General features: G+C 43.4%; 1 protein-coding gene across 1 annotated transcript in view; it reads right to left on the bottom strand.

The window, feature by feature from the left end:
• RAMP3 (receptor activity modifying protein 3) overlaps positions 1-19,321 on the bottom strand; it is a 92,110-nt gene that overhangs the window by 53,942 nt on the left and 18,847 nt on the right. The window lies entirely within an intron of this gene.

Below are 19,321 nucleotides of genomic sequence, written 5' to 3' on the forward strand. Positions count from 1 at the left end.
TACTCACCCTCTGCTTCCCTTTTGCGTCCCTTCCTATGTCCCTTCCGTGTCACTTCCAGGAAGTGATATCATCACGCAGGTCAAAGGGCGGCCCAGCGTGCACTCCCACACTCACCAAAGGGCTGAATCGCCTCCCCCATGGGCTCGATTTGGTCACACACACCCCGCTGGCCAGGTAAGTGGGGTCGGGGGGAGGAGGAGGGAAAAGGGGATCCCCTGCGGGATTGGCAACCCTATTCATACAGCAAGAATCTAACTCAGTCACTGGCGCAGTGTTTCCCAAACTTTGACCCATGAAGGAACACCTAGATTAATTTTTCGAATCCCAAGGAACCTCCACCAAGGAAAACTTTTACTGGCCAGAAAAAGCTGAGGACAAGAAGTGTAATTCAATTACTGCTAAATTATTATTAAGAAAATCTCTTTGTAAAGAACTGCTGCACACAAATATCTATATGTTAGCTTACATAACCTTAATCATAGTATCTGAGGGATATTTGGATTTTTTTTTGGCATGTCAAAAATTTTATTTATTCTATGATTTCTCACTGAACCACTGCGGAATCCCAGGGTTCCATGGAACTCTGGTTGGGAAACTCTGTTCTGGCCTCTCCGTTTTAAAGCATCTCAGGGCCAAGCTATAAGTGACAAACGACACTTGAACGGCAAGTGGATTGAGTGGAGGGCAAGTGAACAGGGAGAAATACACTTGCCGTTCAAGTGTCATTTGTCACTTGTAGCTTGGCCCTCAGAGTGCTTGGCAGGGAATGATTCTGCTTAAGGTCTCTGAGGCAGTGTGAGGAGATAAAGTGGGCTTCATTGACAAATGGTATGATGGAATATAACATAAGGCGGCTTCATAGGGTCACCATTGGAATGCACAAGGTCAAATCTCTTTAACAAAAAGAATAAGAGCTATATCAAGAACAGTTTAGTTTATCAGCTGTTGAAATTTAATTTTATTGCCATGAATTTAATTTTCTGATTTGATGGTGACTTTATGGTATTTTTAGGAACCCCGGAGTGGTAAGCTGCAGTACTGCAGCCCAAGCTCTGCTCACGACCTGAGTTCGATCCAGGCAGAAACTGGGTTCAGGTAGCTGGCTCAAGGTTGACTCAGCCTTCCATCCTTCCCAGGTTGGTAAAATGAGTACCCAGTTTCCTGGGCGTAAAGTGTAGATGACTGGGGAAGGCAATGGCAAACCACCCCGTAAAAAAGTCTGCCAAGAAAACGTCTTTTTTTTTTTTTTTGAAAAATTTTTATTGGGTTAGAATCCATTATTTCCACATTTACATTCAATTTTCCCCAATTTTTTCATCTCTAACCCCCTCCCTTTCCCCCCCCTTTTTGTTGACTTCCAACAGCTTTCCAACCCTTTGTCCCCTTTCCCTTACTTTTATTAGCTTCCTCTATCTAAAACAAATATATATTCTCCATTATTCTAAGCAGTACATCCTTAACTATTTTTAACATTATATGCCCAAACTGTAAGCCTTTGTTTCCATCTTAGATAAACAATTTATCCCAATTTTTCAATTTCAGGTGTTTCTATATATCATAAACCATATAGATCATACATTCGTTTATATCAAACAATTTGACTTATTCTCTATATATATTACTCATTCTATCTTTTTATAATAGTTCTATATATATCTCCTCACGTAGTCAATCAATTTGACCCATCTATATCTTCAGACATTCAGTTTGGTACAAAACTTGTCAGAAAAAAAAGAAAATATTGTTAGTTAATCGCTCCTTATATTTAGTCCTTATAATTAATTATTTTCTCTATGTTCTGTTTGTTAACCTATATATATCTATATATATGTCAATCTATTAATCTGACTGCTTATTAATTCACATTTATCTCTTCTCCCCCCGGTAAAGTCTCCCCCCTCTACTTCAATACTTCAGTAGTTCTCAAACTGCCACAGTTTTCCTCCCACCTCCCATTTCTTCTCCAGGTATTGTTTCAGCTTCTCCCAGTCTGTGTTGAACTGCCCTGAGTCCAGATCTCTCAGTTTTCTTGTCATCTTGTCCATTTCAGCCATATACAGCAATTTGTAAGTCCAATCTTCAATAGTTGGCACTTCTTGTACTTTCCATTTTTGCGCATACAAAAGTCTAGCTGCTGCTGTCATATAAAATATCAACGTCCTGTGTTGGGCTGGAATTCCCTCCATTCCCAAGTTCAGTAGCAGGAGTTCTGGGTTCTTATTAATTTGAAATTGTAAAATTTCACTCATTTCTCTTATTATTTCCCCCCAGTACTGCCTGGCTACCTCACACGACCACCACATATGATAGAGGGAGCCCTCATGCTTCTTACATTTCCAGCATTTATTAGAAGTATTCAAATTCCCTAGCGCAATCTTATTTGGTGTCATGTACCAACGATAGATCATTTTGTAAATGTTCTCTTTGATATTAATACATGTCGTTGTCTTCATTGTAGTTTTCCACAAGTATTCCCATGCCTCCATTGTTATTTCTTTATTAAAGTTTATAGCCCATTTCACCATTTGTGTTTTAACTATCTCATCCTCGGTATACCACTTCAACAGTACTTGGTATACCTTGGATATTCTTTTCTTATCTTCTTTAAGAAGGGTCTGCTCTAGTTCCGAATTCTCTATTCGTATACCTCCCTTTACAGAGTCCGAATTATATAAGTCTCTGATCTGTCTATACTGGAACCAATCGTAGTTAGGTGATAGTTCCTCTTGTGTCTTTATTCTAAGTTTGGATGCTTCAGTTTTAGTTATTTCTTTATACGTTAAACATTGTTGTTCATTATCAACAGCTCTCGGGTCTATCACCTCATATGGAACCACCCTGCCAAGAAAACGTCTTGATGTGACTTCCCCTCATGGGTCAGTAATGACCCGGTGCTTGCACAAGGGACTACCTTTACCTTACTTTATGGTATTTTACATTAAATATTCATATTTTTCCTGGTAAGGTATCTTGGGAGCCTGGTGGGAGACAATTTTTATAAAGAACTCACTGTACGGTATCAACCATTTTATAAAGTGCAAAACAACATAAATGACACGTTACAAAAATATGCAGCTTAGAAAGTGTTATTAAAATGTATACAAAAACCTTGTATAATACATTATCAACGATCAATAAATATTGAGCTCAAAGTAAATTCTCCTAACAGCTAATGATGGGAACAGTCTATAAGGTCAATGTTAGAGCTCCTGTTGATTTTTCACTGAAAGTATTTTCAACCTCACTCTAGTAACTTCATATAATTACAAAACTTAAATCTTCCCCTGAGAATATTATCCCTATAAATCCATGCCTAATTTCTCCATTCTTAAGTATTCAGTAGAGGCATTTTGCCTGTAACAACAATGACAATCTTTCCCTCAGTTACTCATATACACACCCACCAGCTGCATGTTTATGTATGTACTAGAAACAAAGCCTGTTGTGGGAAAAAATACAACGGGCTCTAGAAAGGGGGAGAGCGGGCAGGCAGGCATTCCCTCCTCCTCTGTCACTGATCCCGGCTGGTGAAGGGGGGGGCGGATTCCCACCTGCTCCACACTTGATCTCAGCAACATGAAGGGGTGGTGGGCTTTGCTACCTGCTGCACATCTGATACAGGCCAGGTAAAGGGGGGCAGGCATTGCTACCTGCTCCACTCCTGATCACAGATGAGTGAAGGGGAAACGGGCATTGCGTTCCGCTCTGCACCTGATTATGGCTGGGTGAAGGGGGGCAGGAACTGCTGCCTGCTCCAAGCCTGATTCCAGCTGGGTGAAGGGAGGAGCAAGCACTACCTCCTGCTCCTTGCCTGATCCCAACAGGCGAAGGTGGGTGGTGGGCTTTGCTGCTTGCTCTGCTCCTGATCCCAACTGGGTGAAGGGGGTGCAGGCATTGCCATCTTCTCTGCTTCTGATGCCAGCAGGTTGAAGGGGGACAGAGATTGCTGCCTGCTTGGCGCCTGATTCTGGCAGGGTGAAGGTGGGGTGGACATTGCCGCCTGCTCAGTGCCTTATTTCAGTAGGTTGAAGGGGGCGGGCATTGCCACCTGCTCCACTTCTTGTCCCAGCTGGATGAAGGGAAGAAGAGAATTGCCTCCTGCTCTGTGCCTGATCCCACCCAGGTGAAGGTGCTGGGTGGGCATTGGCACCTGCTCCACTCCTAATGCCAGTTGTGATAAGGTGGGGCTGGGCATTGCCACCTTCTCTGCTCCTAATACCGGAAAAACCACGGGCGGCCCTGGAACAATTGTTGCGAAGAAACCACACAATACCAGGACACCACTATAACAAATGTACATATATTCCTGTCCACATGTAAAAGTGCAAAGTGCAAAGTGCGATGTGTTCAAATATATACAATACAGAAATACACAGTATAATCATACACAGCACATATGTTATTCAAACAAGTCTTTACAGTCCGTATAGTTCCTTGCTTTCATTTAAAGTGCAACATGCAAAAAAAATTTTATATGGAAGCCCATGGAGAGAATCGTGGAAGATGTAATAACATTCCCAGTCCCAAAATTCAAGATTTGTCCAACAACGCCGACGGGGATGTGCAGGCAATTGTCATTAACCCGTTTCGTGAGAGAACTCACTTCATCTTGGGCATACAAAAATTCAGACTGGATACAAGAAAATTGCAAGAACCAAACTCATTCTCTGAGGGCTTGAGAAGAAGGTGGTGTTAACGGACTCAGTAGGTTGAAGGGGGCGGGCATTGCCACCTGCTCCACTTCTTGTCCCAGCTGGATGAAGGGAAGAAGAGAATTGCCTCCTGCTCTGTGCCTGATCCCACCCAGGTGAAGGTGCTGGGTGGGCATTGGCACCTGCTCCACTCCTAATGCCAGTTGTGATAAGGTGGGGCTGGGCATTGCCACCTGCTCTGCTCCTAATACCAGCTGGGTTAAGGCACGAGTGGGCATTGCCACCTGCTCTGCTCCTAATCCCATCTGGTTTAAGGGGGACAGGCATCGGCACCTTCTCTACTCCTAATACCACCTGGGTTAAGGTGGGGGTGGGCATTGCCACCTGCTCCACTCCTAATGCCAGTTGTGATAAGGCAGGGGTGGGCATTGTCACCTGCTCTGCTCCTAATACCAGCTGAGTTAAGGTGGGGGTGGTCATTGCCACCTCTTCTGCTCCTACTACCAGCTGGGTTAAGGCAGGGGTGAGCATTGCCACCTGTTACACTCCTAATGCCAGTTGTGTTAAGGTGGGGGATGGGCATTGCCACCTGCTCCGCTCCTAATACCAGCTGGGTTAAGGTGGGGGTGGGCATTGCCACCTGCTCCCCTCCTATTACCAGCTGTGTTAAGGCAGAAAGTTGGCATTGCCACCTGCTCCTCTCCTAATACCAGCTGGGTTAAGGCAGAGAGTGGACATATCTACCTGCTCTGCTCCTGATCCCAGCTGAGTGAAGGGGGGGGCAGGCATTGCCCTCTCTCTGCTCCTAATATCAGCTGGGTTAAGGTGTGTGGGGGGGTAGGCATTGCCACCTGCTCCACACCTAATACCAGCCAGGTTAAGGTGCAGGGAGGGCATTGCCACCTGCTCCGCTCCTGTTCCCTGCTTGGGCTTCCCACCACAGCATGTTTTCTGGAGCTATATGGTGAGTTACCTGGGCTTTCCTCTGTGGCAGTGCCCTCTGGTGGTGCACTAGGCTATAAAGTGAATCACGCTTACTCATTATATAGTAAGATTTATTGGCTTCATTTATAACTTGCCTTTCTCCCCAATAAGGACCCAAAGAAGCTTACATTGTTCTCCTCTCCAATAGGTAGGTTAGACTGAAAGTGTGTGACTGACCCAAGCTTTGATGGCAAAATGGGGATTTGAACCTGGGCCTCCCGGATCTGAGTTTGCCAACCTAGGAAATAGTCCACACTGGCTTTAGGATATTCTCCCAGCCTATTGGCATCGTTTGCATCTCAACTACTAGTTTCTCCAACCTCACCCCATCCCCTTCATTTTTTTAGGCTGAATCTTATTGGGCCATTCCATCTACAAAATGCCCCTTCTGGAAAGGTTGCACAAATTAGGACGACAAATCAAGGTCTTCCAATAAAAAACAAGGCCATACCACTTAATTACATTTTAAAACCAGCATTATTAACAGGGCTTTTTTTCTGGGAAAAGAGGTGGTGGAACTCAAGACCACACAATGACGTCACTTTGGGTCAGCTGGAACAAGGGGGGAGTTTTTTAAAGTTTAAATTGCCCTCGGCAAAAATAGTTAGATTGCCGCAGAGGGCAATCTAAACTCCCCTCTGTCTGGAGATCAGGGGGCGGGGCCACCAGCCATGTGACCATTTTCAAGAGGTGTCGGAACTCCGTTCCCCCGCGTTCCAACTGAAAAAAAGCCCTGAATTTTATTACAATACACAAGATAACTGCCAAACTATTAAATAGCAACATAACTAACAAAGGTTCTGATAAAGACTACTGTCTTAAGCTTGCAGCGTAATGCCAGCTGTTGTAAAGGAAATTTAGGAGGGTCTTCCAGGTTCCCCAAAGAACTGATCCCAGCTGCTTGTGAAGAAACTCAACAGGTTTTATTTACATCTATATAAACTCAGCCTAGAGGCCCCAATCGCAACAACACCCGCAAAGATAGAACAAGAGGAACTTTGCTTGAGAGGGAATGCCAGATGCAGAATGCAGCCACAAAAGTGGCCCAGCCCTGTCTGTTGGGGACCCAGGCAATGCTCCTTATGGTTGCCAGGTCCAGGTTGGGAAATTCCTGGAGATTTGGGGAGTGGAGCCTGGAGAAGGCAGGGGATGCAGAGGGAAGGGACCTCATCAGGGTATAATGCCATACAGTCCACCCTCCAAAGCAGCCATTTTCTCCAGGGCAACTGAGCTCTATGGCCAGGAGATCAGTTATAATTCTGGGAGATCACCAGGAGGCTGGCAACCCTACCTTACAGTGAAGGAAAATAGAGAATGTCTCCCAAAGACAGAGGTAGTCCTCCAACAATTTAAATGTGCTGACAGCTGATAGTAAGGAGCAAATCATGAAACACTGGTCCCAGACCATTTAGGGGTTTGAAAGTTTCAATCAGCACTTGGAATTGGCTCCAAAAACTAAACTGGCAAGCAGTGAACAAAATGTTATTAATATGCCCCCAATGGCTTGCGGTTTCCAACAGTTTGACAAACTGCCTTCTGAACTGGTTGCAATTCTGAACTGTCTTCAAAGGCAGCCCCACACAGAGTCCATTACAGTAGTCATCTCGATAGAGGTGAACAGATGTGAATAACTGAATCCATATCCTTATTATCCAGGATTGACTACAGATGGCATACCAACCAAAGGAAGTTGAAGGCATCCCAGACCGCAGCTGCTACCTGGCTATCCAGAAGTAGTGGAACATCCTGGGTTTAACCAAAAGGGCAGCCAGAAGAGCGTCCATAGCTTAAGTATGATGTATCAGGAAGTTGAAAGTAGAGTCCAGTATTCAATATGAAAACCTAGTCATGGACTGATTCCAGTAAATTAAGCTGAATTAATACAGCTAAAGATTAAAATGTGGTGCTGGAGGCTTCAGCAGCAATCTCCTTTCCATCTGATGAAGGGAGCTTGACTCTCAAAAGCCTATATCCTGGAATTTTTGTTGGTCCTTAAGGTTAGGGCTGTCAGCCTCCACGTGGGCCTGGAGGTCTCCTGGATTTATGCCTCATCCCCAGACTATTGAGATCAATTCTGCTGGAGAAAATGGCATTATACTCCTGGAGAAAATGGCATTATAATCCGCGGAGGTGCCTTCCTTCACCAAACCCCTCCCTTCCCAAGATCCATCCCCAAATCTCCAGGACCTCCCAAACCTAGAATTGGCAACCCTACTTAAGGTGCTCCTGGACTCAAATCTTGCTCTTTTATTGCAGACCAACACAGCTACCCACCTGAACCAATCTACTTTCAAAACAGTCATCACAAAGATCACTTGAACTTCTTAATTAAGATGCATTTTTTAAAGAAAAAATCCAAATTAACATGCCAGATGTTCAAGGCTTAATTTTACCAGCAGTGCTCCAATGGACCATTTAATATGCCCTTCACAGAGATGCAGAAATCTACTCTTATTGTGACAGGTAGAACACTGAAAAAAGCCCCAGAACTCAGGAGCCAATGACAGCGATGCTCCAAACAACCAGTAGCAACGAAGCTGGGGAAAACGGTTAGGAACCGAGTGCTGCTTTGGTAGGCAATGGGGAGTTGGAGTTTTAACCCTTGAAGTTGGCTATGAAAAAAGGAGGGTTTGGTAAAGGGGTTGGTGTGACTGGACAGTGAGCTAAAGATAGCAACCTGAAACTGAGTGGGTGAGGTGGATTAAATGTAACTCATGCCATTTCCCCAAGTCTTAAAAATAGCACCCCACTATGGAAAATGAAACATGTATTAATGTTTTTTGTTATTTCTAATTTCTGTCTCTTTTTTCTTTTCTTTTTTTGTACTCTCTTTTCTTTCTTTTATTTGCTTGCCCTTTTTACTGGGCTTTTAATTCTCTTAATAAAATACAAATTTCTTGGGGGGGGGGGAAATAGCTCCCCATTTACAGAATGCTTTGCGCGATTTCTGACATCACTGTTTCCAAAACAGAGGCAAGCAGTTATGGTTCCGTTTTCGTGGTGCCACGAAAATAGAATCATAACCGCCCGCCTCCATTTTGGAAATGGTGATGTCAGAAACCGTGCAAAGAATTCGCCAGTGTCCCATGAGTGGGGTGCTATTTTTAAGACGTGGGGAAACGGCCATAGTAAAAAACAGAACACCCTGGAAAGATTTTCTTTTTAAGCATGGACTTTATTATTTTTATTATTATTTATTATTTAAAACATTTCTATGCCTCCTTTCCATCCATCTCAGACTCCTCAAGGCAGCAAACATTAGAACAATTAAAACATTTCAAACATTAAAAGACCTTGAATGTTAAAACATTTCTAACAGTAAGTGTGTTTCAAATGCAAACACACATGCGCACATATATATTTAAAATAATTTAAAAGATATAAAAACATCAACACATATAAACACACAAATAGGGAAGAGGGCTAATAAGAGAGTGAAAAATGCCAAATAAAACAAAGAAGTCTCTACTTGCTGGTGGAAGGCATGATAGAGGGAGAAAGAAGAATGTCCCTGGGAAGGGAATACCAAAGTTTTGGTGCCACGACGAAGAAGGCCTTTTCTTGAATTGCAACCTATCTAACCTCCAATGGTGGGGGCATCCAAAGCAAGACCACTGAACATGACAAGAGTTGTCAGCCCTCACACTTCTCCTGATTCATTGTTTATATTTTTGTGTTATTTTAAATAAACTTAATTCTTGTTCTGTTTTTTTTAAAAAAAAAAACTATGTATGACTGTCAGTTTACCTGCTCACGCGGTTATCAGCCCAGGCTCAGGTGGGATTTAAACGCAGGCTCACATTTTATGCTTTGCCCTGGAAACCATCATAGCAGCTCCCATAGAGGGCTGAAGCCAAAGGAACAGAAATATTTGAAGAAAGCACAGGAAGAAACGGCAACCAGTAAGTGATTTACTACAGGATATCAGAAGCACCTTGGACTCATGAAGATGCTGTATACTAAATCAGACCAATGGCCCATCAAAGCCAGCACTGTCTGCTCGAGTTGCTGGCAGCTCTGCCAGAGATCTTTCACGTCGAGGGTTGCCAACTCTGGCTAGGGCAATTCCTAGAGGTTCGGGGCAGTGCTTGTAAAGGGATTTTATCTGGAATCTATGGTAGATCATATTGTTTGTCCTCTGAAGCTGCCTCTTTCCCCAGGGAAATTGATCTCTATAGTCTGGAAATCAGCTCTAGTGCCAGGAGACATCAAGATCTATCTGGAGGCTGGCAAACCTATTCACATCATCTGCTGCTACCTGATTTTTTCAACTTGAGATAGCAGGAATTGAACCCGCATGCCCAGGTTCTACAGTACTTCTGAGCCACGACCCCTCCTTGGCTCAGTGGTAGAGCTTATAGAGCTATAAAAGCTTGAGGGTGGCCCAGAGGTGCTTACTTTGGCATGAGCTAAAGGGCTGCTGGCCTTTTGGCTCGTAGCCTGAGGCTTTGGATGTGCCAGCCCCTGAATTTCAAGCCCAGCCTAAGATGTAATGTGTTGTTTTGTTGGTTGGTTTACTTGTATTTCTGCATTGCAGTAAGACATTTTGGGTCCCTCCAAGGGGAGAAGCAGGATTTAAATATCTAAACAAATAAAAAGTGTTCTGCATTTAAAAGATATAACAGGCCAACCTCCAGGGGTAGCTGGAGATCTCCCCAAATTACAATTGATCTCCAGGTGACAGAGATCGGTTCCCCTGGGGGAAAAATAGCTGTTTTGGAAGGTGGACTCTATGGCATTATACTCAGCTGAGGTGCCTTCACTCCCCAAACCCCACCCTTCCCAAGATCCACCCCCGAAATCTCCAGGAATTTCCCATCCCAGGGCCAGCTGTCCAACCAGCAGCTACTCCTGTTGATGAAGCAGGCTGCCAGCTACTGAGAGCCAAACTACAAGTGATGCCTTACACAGATCGGACCCTTGTCAGCTTCCCTCAAGTTTTGATGGGAAATGTAGGCATCTTGGTCTTGCAGCTGTAATGGAGAGCCAAGCTGTAAAACCAGGACGCCTACATTTCCCATCAAAACTTGAGGGAAGCTGACACGTGTCCAACCTGTGTAAGGCGTCACTTGTAGCTTGGCTCTGAGCTCTCCTCCACAAAAGACAGGGCACAGATTCATCTGGAGGTGCACAGGCAGAGAGCAAACTCTTTGTCCTGGGGCTGCCTTTTTATTAAGTGCCGAGTGCCATCTTTTTCTCTGCCTCTTACCCTTAAGATCGTCATTCAACCAGCTGGGCTTGCTGTAAACAAAGCTGCTGCTGCCATGTAACATTTAACATCCACATCCACGTAGGACAAAAGACCTCCTTGCCAATCACCGCTGGCTTTTTTGCCAAGAACAAAAGCGCCCTGTTGATTACCTACACACAGAACAACTGGAGCTTGTCAGTGGGAGTTTCATTCTGAGCAGAAGCTGCTGCAACGCATGGGGAAAATTTCTGCTCTATAATTATGAACATGAAGTAATTACACCTCCAGGTTCTGGTACATTTACTATATTTTAGTCGTTCTAGCAATTTACACCATCACCAAAACTCGTAGATGGAGAGGAGAATTTTATTTGGCTTCTGCCACGTTTTGGAGGATGACAGTTGCGCTTTTTTTAAAAAAAAAGAAAGCCAGGAAAAGGCAAAAAACAACAAAATCCACAAGGAGAAGCTTCAGGAGCAGGAGGGAAAGGTGTACACTAAAAGAAGTGGCGATGGAAATAAGAAGGAACGAGGAACCCAATAAGGCCAGGGATAATGAGGGAGGTGGGATTCTCAAGTCAGGAAACTTTGAAATTGCAGACCAAAATACAAGCACGTGCCAAGCACAGAGTGGTAAGCTGCAGTACTGCAGCCCAAGCTCTGCTCACAACCTGAGTTCGATCCTGGCGGAAGCCGGGTTCAAGTAGCTGACTCAAGGTTGACTCAGCCATCCTTCCGAGGTTGGTAAAATGAGTACCCAGTTTCCTGGGGGTAAAGTGTAGATGACTGGGGAAGGCGATGGCAAACCATCCCGTAACAAAAATCTGCCAAGAAAATGTTGTGATGCGACATCCCCCCATGGGTCAGTAATGATTCGGTGCTTGCACAGAGGACTACCTATACCTTTTTACTCCACTACTCTGTCCTGCCTCTTTGCACTCCCTAATTTCCACCTTAACAAAATATATCAATTTGGTTTTTGCAGGTCTGTTCTGCTAGCAGAGATGTTTTCCTCCAGAGGGTGCATCTTGTGTCTGGATTAGGTTGCCAGCTCCAATTTGGGAAATTCCTGGAGACTGGGGAGTGGAGCCTGGAGAGGGCAGGGTTTGTGGAGGGAAGAAACCTCAACCAGGTGTAATTACATAGATTTCATCCCCCAAAGCGGCTATTTTCTGCAGGCGAAAAGATCTCTGTGGCCTGGAGATCAGTTGTAATGCCAAGAGATCTCCAGCCACCACCTGGAGGTTGGCAACCCGGACAAGGGTCCTTCCACTGGAGGAAAGCACTTTCACCAATGGAACAGATCTGCAAGATCCAACCCTGCCTCCCCAAGCCCCACCCCCAAATTGTCCAAACCACAGTTGGGAACCCTAAAATCACCCAATATATTTTGTTGCTTTGAGCTTTCATTGCCATTTTTAATGGTTTTTATTGTTGTTGTTGTTGTTGTTGTTGTTAACCACTTTCTGAGTTTTTACAGAGAGGCAGGCTACATAAATTTGAAAAATAAAATAAATATTTCCATCCTCCAGATGCTCATACTCGAGGCTGGCTTTTTCAGAAGCCAGAGCCTGCAGATATCTTGGTTGGGGGGGGGCTGTTTTTGCAAAAGTATTTTTATCAACCAATGTTTCTTTTCTTCTAGATATCCTAGAGTATTGCTTAAGGTTATGATATTTTGAAGTCAACAGATCAACGGAAACAGCTACTGTGTGTTGCCTAAAGGGTAGAAAATAGTGAGGACTTTGCTTAGCTGTTCAAAACACAAAAATGCCACTTTTAAAAAGTTTGCTTTGAGTACACCATCAAGAAGAGGATTGGCAAAAGTTGCCTAGAGCATAGAAGGAAAATCATATCAGCAATCATCCCAGAGGTGTTAGGATCTTGCCCCTGGAAAGAACTGTATACCAAGACTGGACAAAATGCATGGCAAAATGTGCTGGAAAGGTCATTTGCCCAAAGATTTAGTTTAGCACTGCCTGGGGAAAACAAAAGCCAAGTTTATGCCTAACTACTATATTTTACTTGTGGGAATAGGAGACTCTCAATTTGGTTTTAACAGAGGCATAGTATCGTTCAATATACGACCATCCTTTATGAAGAGCCCCGTGGTGCAGAGTGGTAAGCTGCAGTACTGCAGTCCAAGCTCTGGTCATGACCTGAGTTCGATCCTGGCAGCAGCCAGGTTCAGGTAGCCAGCTCAAGATTGACTCAGCCTTCCATCCTTCCGAGGTCAGTAAAATGAGTACCGTTTCCTGGGGATACAGTGTAGATTACTGGGGAAGGCAATGGCAAACCACCCTGTAACAAAAAGTCTGCCAAGAAAACGTCGTGGTGCGGCGTCCCCCCATGGGTCAGTAATGACTCAGTGCTTGCACCGAGGTCCTTTACCTTTTTACCTTTATGAAAAACACATATTCAGTGAGATGAGGAGAACACACGAGGCATTTCTGGGGGTACTGCTGGACTTGGGCGCTAAAAATATGCAGCTTTCCTTTCTAAACATAAAAAAGATTGATGGTATATATGTTGCATGTGTTCAATATCTCCTTAGCTCAGTGACATGACTTGGCATTTCACAAATGAGCCCTACTAAAATCTATGCCCACTCAGACAACATTGCAAACCTGGATTAAGCCAGGTACGTTCAGCATATGTGTCTACCGTAACATATATGCAGGGTTTGGGCTGAGTCATAGCAGAGATGAAAGTGATCAAAGCACCTGCCTGGAATGTGATGTGGGTTTGGTTTATGGGAGAATTATACTGTTCAGTTAGGTAGGGCTAATGCCACTGTCAATTAGATTTCAGGTCTCCTTATTTCAGAGCCCTGCCCCATATATTTGTGGGCGTAAAGTGTAGATGACTGGGGAAGGCAGTAGCAAACCACCCCGTAAAAAGTCTGCCAAGAAAACGTAGTGATGTGACGTCCCCCATGGGTCAGTAATGACTCAGTGCTTGCACAGGGGGCTACCTTTACTTTTTTAGGCCCATTGACTTCAATTGTCTTAGACTGAAGTGACTCTGTTTAGGATTGCACTGCTAATCTGTGTAATCTGCCTTGAGTCTCAGTGAGAAAAAATGATATAAATAACATAAATAAACAAAAAACACATTGGCCGTTTCCGTATGGCTTACCTTGTTCCAGAAAACAGGAAAATCTCACAAGAAATCTCACGAGAAAACGCTGCTATTGCGTGAGAAGACGCAATAACAGCGTCTTCTTGCGCGCTTTCGCACAAGATTTTGCTGTTTTCCAGAACAAAGTAAGCCGTGTGGAAACAGCCATACTTTGGCTAATATAACACAATATACAGCATTGTCAAATGCATACATGCCAGTTAAAAATTTTTTCCCAAATTATTGTTATTGTGCCTTTGTAAAAATACCTACCTGTGAAAATACGCATTTTGTCATAGCATTCAAAGCAATATTTGTACATCAGTGGGAAACTCTACTGTTCCTACTCTGTATTAAAAATTACTTAACAAGTGAGTTGAAATGTTTATCAAAGAAGATGACTAAGAAGAAAAATAATTACTTTTCTTACCATTTTTGTTAGGTTTTATAAGACCACTGAAAACTCAGCAGATTTGTTTATAGTTAAATAGGTTCAGCCTTAAAAACCCTGGAGGTGAAGAAACCCCTCATCACACACTGAAGGTCATTATTTCAGGGGAAAGACTTCTTTCTTCAAAAAATCACAGCACTAGAGAATCAAAAGTAAACCACTAGTAGCTCAGTAATGCAAAACCATGGCTTTAATGTATTCATTTGAATGTAATTGTCTTCTTTTTGCATAGCTGCATTTGTTAATTTGGTGGTAATTATGTGCATCTGTGCAAATAGGGGACCACCACCTTTTTCATGACTGCCCTTGGTTATGTGTTATGCCCGATTGTCTATCTAAGTAGCCATATATAGAAGGCGCCTGGACTGTTTTAATGATTGTTTTAAATTATTACTGATTTTATAGTTTTTATCTTTCTATTGTATGGATGAGCCATCCTGAGCCCACTTTTGGGGAGGGCGGGAAATAAATAAATAAATAAATAAATAAATAAATAAATAAATAAATAAATAAATAAATAAATAAACGAACGAACGAACGAACGAACGAACGAACGAACGAACGAACGAAAAGGCCTGGTTTGCTGTTTTTATGGCTTTTCCTCTGTAGGCATGGAGGGCAGTTATGGAATGCCTTCCTCTTTATGCTGCTTGCCTTTCATTAGAAAAGATCAGGATATTTTTTAGGTGAACAATTTTCAGAACAAGGATTTTATTTTGAATGTAAGTTGTATTTTTCTTTTGAAAAATAATTGTAATTGTCTGGTATCTGCAGGTCGTGGAGGCTCCCCCCCCCCCGGGAATTGTCCTGGAGGCATGTAAATAGTTAATAAATAGGGGGTACTTGATAATAATGTTATGTGGAGAGGGGTGGATTAAAGGTTAAGAACCATTAAACTGTATGTTAACATAATACAAGGTAAGAGGAAAAGAAGGCAAGAACAGCATATTATTCATCCATCTTGTGTACAGAAACCTTGGGCACCAACAGTCTCTGGTAGAGTGTTAAGGGACGGAGAAGACGGACTGGTGTAGGGGGCTAAGTATACAAGACAGCTGGGTTTACATGAAGCTGGAGCCAATACTTTGCCAATTATTTAGTGCAATCTCCATACTGTGGATATGAGCAGATCTAGAGACAACAGCGGTTTGCCTAAACCAAACTGGTAAGCTAAAAGCCAAGACATCTTTCCCAACTCATACCATTCAAACTACACATGATCTTTTCTTCTGTGATCTTTTTAAAAGATTTTTTCCCTTTTCCAAATACAGCTGCTTGGGGTGCTTCCTTTCAGAGAGGGGAGGACACACCAAGATTTTTAAATCTTTTCCTTCCCCCTTTTCCATGAGGAAAAAGCCGCCTTGAATGCTTTTTCCTCTTCTGGGGAAAATGTATGGGGTACCTTGTAAAGGACTCAGCAGGGTTACAAGCAGCTAAGGGACAGCTTTTTCCAGTGTGGAGAAAGGCAGAGAAGGAAACAATTCTAAAAAAATCTCTTCTTTGAAAAAGAAGCCGCAGCCAATTAGGAATTCCAGATCCCCTGGGGGGGGGGGATCACCTGCTCCTACCCTTTCCTCCGCCAACACTCTCCTGGCCAGAGTGGGGGTGAAGGCAAGGAAACAGGTCTCCCAGTGGCACTCCCAGAGGCACTCCTAGGGCAACGTGACAACACCACTCCCTGCAGTGATGTCATCATGCCATCCCAAGAGCATGGGAGGCCAAATAGGGGGGCAAAATTGGCCCACTGAGAAGCACACACGCTTCTGGGCCTGCATGATGACGTCACTTCCAGGGAGTGACATCACCATACCACCCTGAGAGCATGTGCACACTCCTAGGCCTGTGTAATGATGTCAGTTATGGGACCACCCCGGGTAAGTGCTAGGTTCCCCATCCCACCAGGAGGGTAAGGGGAGCTGGCAACCCTACAGTTAATGCATTGGCGGGGGGGGGGAGAAAAATTGTAAATCATTGAAGAAAATGCAATGTAATTTGAGCCTTAGCTGACATACTCATTCTCAGAAGTGTCTCAGGAGACATGATGGAGAATACTGAGGTAAGATCCCTGACAGTTCAGCTACACTTACTAAATTTTAGTCTCTCACAGAAAACAAATCAACGTACTAAGGTTGATTTGTACAACTGGGCGTTAGAGTTGCCAGCCTCCAGGTGGTAGCTGGAGATCTCCTGGAATAGTAGCTGATCTCCAGCCGACAGACATCAGTTCCCCTGGAAAAAATGGCTGCTTTGGAGGGTGGACTGTATGGCATTATAACCTGCTGAGGTCCCTCCCCTCCCTAAACCCTCCCCTCTCCAGGTTCCCCCCCCCAAAAAAAACCCTACTGGCAACCCTACTGGCTGGCAACCCTACTGGGTGTTCATTTTCTGGGAAGAAGCTCCCTTCTGCTGTGGGTAGAAAATGACCTGCTGTAAGTCAAGCATCACTGGAGAAACAGGTAATACCTATTTTATTTTTATTTTAACGCAGCCCAAAGGTTGCCTGCTTCTTGAGGCAAAAGGTTGCCTGCTTCTTAGGTTGCGTCCTGTTTAGAAGGTTCTCTTTTGTTCTGGTTTTAATTGCCCATTATATGATTTTACTCACATAAGCAAAACAACCTGCTGCGGGAAAAGAGGGTGAACAATCAGAATTGTTGTGAAAGGACCAAAGGAAATGAGGCAAGTTAAGTTCACAAACGGAGATAATGAATGCTACACAAAGCAAGGATGTGGGGGTATAAACGGAAGACTTCATAAATATACTGCAGTAAAGGAATAGGCCTGGCACAATTAAGAATAGATAGGAGGGAAGATATTTGCCAAAGAAAGGAGCAGGGCTTTTTTTCAGCTGGAACGTGGTGGAACGGAGTTCTGGAACCTCTTGAAAATGGTCACATGGCTGGTGGCCCCACCCCCTGATCTCCAGATAGAGGGGAGTTTAGATTGCCCTCCGCGCCGCTGCACAGAGGGCAATCTGAACTCCCCTCTGTCTGGAGATCAGTGGACAGGGCCACCAGCCATGTGACCATTGTCACTGACGGTGATTTAAACTTTTAAAAACTCCCCCAGCTGACCCAAAGTGACGTCATTGTGCGGTCCTGAGTTCCACCACTGAGTTCCACCACCTCTTTTCCCAGAAAAAAAGCCCTGGGAAGGAGCATTAAGGGGAAAGAAAATACCTATAAAGAGAAAAGAAGAAATAATTCAGCATCAGCCACATAAAAATAGGACCACAGTGGAGGCCACAATGTCCTAAGAGTGAAGGAAAGTGGTATGAGGCACAGAATTGAGGTTACCAAGAGCCTCAACAATTCAGTGTGTGTATGTTTGAGAGAGAGGGAGACCAAAACTTTATCTGCAAATGTAACCCTTGGTCCACTAGAATGAGTTAAAGAGTTGGGGTATTCATTATAAGGGGAAAAAAGGTGCCATTTTCCCTGAGAGATTGGAGGGCTTGAAGGTTGTGGAGGGCCTGAAGTTGCCGGGAGAAGCGCTCTCACCTCAGAAGCACTCCTTTCTATGAATACTCTAGATTAATATTTTAGCTATGAGAATTTCTTCTACTACTTACTGGAAAGGAAGATTATGTTTATAGTAATTGGCTGTTGGTTTATATTTTAATTATTGTTGGGACTATTTGAAATGTTATATTTTCCCCTGAAAGATTGGAGGGACTGTAACTGCAGGGAGAAGCACTCTCACCTCAGAAGCACTTCTTTCTATGAATACTCTAGATTAATATTTTAGAAGCTCCTGAAAAGAACAGAAGATATCCCAAGGCAGAGCACAGGTCCAAGTTGATGCATCTTCAAGGGGCTGGCTAGACAGAAGTCAGAAAGACTGTGGCCCGGATCTGCTCGAATACAACAGGCCTGAATTGTTCCATGATGGTTGTTGTATATGCTTTATTTTTGTTTCAAATAAGATGTCTTTTCAAGTTGGTTCATTACTATTTTCATAAATGCAAGTGTCAGAACATGGGATTACACTGTCGTAGATGTGAACTCTCTCAGTTCTTTAAATAAAAATAAAACAGCAATACATTTGTCTGGTATCGCTTCTTGAATTAAATAGGTTACACAATACAAATATATGCATCAGTTCTCATTTATAGATTTCTTTTGGCTGCTTTTTTCTCTCTTGCAAGTATTTGCTTCCATAAGCGATGTAACACCCAAGCTAAGAGTCCACAGATTTCACTTGCAACATTTTCTGACCACCAATAGTCCATATAATAAAAATCTACAATTTAAAAGATGATAAAGTGCTGTTTATTATGAGGATGAGTAAGTGGTAAAAAAAATGGCTCACTGATAAACCCTTCTGCACAGGAAGCCTAAAAACATCCAAACAGCATGTGATGCTCAAGCAAAGATGGAAATGCACCTGACATTATCAAACCGTGCACCTGCTATAACCTTCTTAGGTATTACTGACAATGCAGAGATGTTACAGAGAAAGAGCATGGCACGGACAAGCAATATTAAGCAGGACGGTTAGTATTGGCTGTCTGGAGTTGCACTTTTGCTAACCCGGAATTAAAGAAGGGCCAGCTGCTCACGTACCAGGAAAACTCTGCTAAATCAGCTCCAAGTTAATCAGTATACAACAAGTACAAAACTCACATCATTAATAGTCACAGTACAGCACAATCATCAAGTTAAAACAGAAAATGTTAAATGCTAAATTGGCTCCATATTATGCATCACAAAGACAATTGATTTCTTATACTTAAAAGTGAACTTTGGACATTTAAATTTGGGGGTATCTTCCAGCATCCTAGAAAGACAGCTAGACTGCCAGGAATCCCTTAGTGGTCAGTTCCATTATCTTGCGACCATCAACATTTGAATATTTGGAAGCAGAAGACCAATGAATTCCAGAAACCTTTGAATACAACCAGGCAGATGGCCCAGAAAAATATGC

Source organism: Eublepharis macularius, chromosome 11 (assembly GCF_028583425.1).
Source record: "Eublepharis macularius isolate TG4126 chromosome 11, MPM_Emac_v1.0, whole genome shotgun sequence".
NCBI lineage: Eukaryota > Metazoa > Chordata > Lepidosauria > Squamata > Eublepharidae > Eublepharis > Eublepharis macularius.